The sequence below is a fragment of the Aplysia californica genome, unplaced genomic scaffold (genome assembly GCF_000002075.1).
Source record: "Aplysia californica isolate F4 #8 unplaced genomic scaffold, AplCal3.0 scaffold00442, whole genome shotgun sequence".
In the NCBI taxonomy this organism is placed as follows: Eukaryota; Metazoa; Mollusca; class Gastropoda; order Aplysiida; family Aplysiidae; genus Aplysia; species Aplysia californica.
This window is the reverse complement of record NW_004797712.1, coordinates 438,258-439,570: the sequence shown is the minus strand read 5'-3', so window position 1 is coordinate 439,570 and position 1,313 is coordinate 438,258. Positions and strand designations below refer to the sequence as shown.

At 44.6% G+C, this 1,313-nt stretch overlaps 1 protein-coding gene across 1 annotated transcript in view; it reads right to left on the bottom strand.

Annotated features, from left to right (window-relative positions):
- Positions 1 to 1,313, bottom strand: part of LOC101857813 (ubiquitin-conjugating enzyme E2 H) — a gene marked incomplete in the record, with an annotated part of 17,301 nt that overhangs the window by 4,861 nt on the left and 11,127 nt on the right.

The following is a 1,313-nucleotide window of genomic DNA, read 5'->3' as shown; positions in this document are numbered from 1 at the left end:
CCCCCCCCCCCCAACTTTATATATAACACTTAAGTGTTGAAAAAAAACAACAGGTGCAGAAATAAGAAATGGTGTGTAAATGAACAATGCACGCGAGTCACACACAAGAACCAGAAAGCAGGAATGCAGAGTACAAACAAGAGCTAAATGTCCTTTGAACTCACAAGGACAGTTCCTTTTTCAAGAATAGCCCACACCTGCTACATTACAATTTGTTGCTATTGTTTGAAATACAATAAAACTGTTTGAAATGTACACTTTTTGTGTCCTACAAAGAAACAAGCCATCATGCTCCAGCTCCTGTTTACAATTGAGAGAGAGAGAGAGAGAGAGAGAGAGAGAGAGAGAGACAGAGAGACAGACAGACAGACAGAGACAGACAGACAGAGAGACAGAGCACACACAAAGAGAGAGAGAGGGAGAGAGAGGGAGAAACAGAGAGACAGAGAGCGAGAGAAAGAGAGAGAGAGAGAGAGAGAGAGAGAGAGAGAGAGAGAGAGAGAGAGCGACAGAGAGCGAGAGAGAGAGGGGGCACACACAGAGTGAGTGAGAGAGAGAGAGGGAGAGGGAGAGAGGGAGAGACACACGCACACGCACATGCACACACACACCCACAGAGAGACAGAAGGAGTGCTGACTGATCCACAAGCCTGCTATATCCTGCTGTCTGGGAAGAATGGCTGTGTACGATGCCATCAGGATTTCTCTCTTGGTTATCATCTCGGGTCTGTGAACCAATGTTATGAATGTTTATGGTTCAATGTTTTTTCGATGTACCCACTGTACATTACGCATTTGGTACATTTTATCCATCTGAAAAAGTCGGAGTGCCCCAGGTTTTTTCATCGTAGTGGGTCAAACGCCTCCATTTTCGTTCAAATTAACCAAATCCCCCCAAAAAATATGAATAATGTAACCCAACTATATTAGCATTTAGTGAACATTATTAAATTGTGTCAAAACGGTAGCCTATGGCCTTTCAAGGAGAAAAATCTGATTGGTCCTGATTCAATTCGACTGGATTCAATTGGCAGTGTGCACTGTGTATAAAGACGAGTTGTGTTATTAGCATAATTTATCCCGTATCGATGTGTAAGCGTGCACGCGTGATAAGCAAGTAGGTGTGTGTGTGCGTGTGTATGTGTGTGTGTGTGTGTGTGTGTGTGTGTGTGCGTGTGTGTATGCGTGTGTGTGTATGCGTGTGTGTGTATGCGTGTGTGTGTATGTGTGTGTGTGTGTGTGTGTGTGCGTGTGTGTATGCGTGTGTGTGTATGCGTGTGTGTGTATGCGTGTGTGTGTGTGTGTGTGTGTGC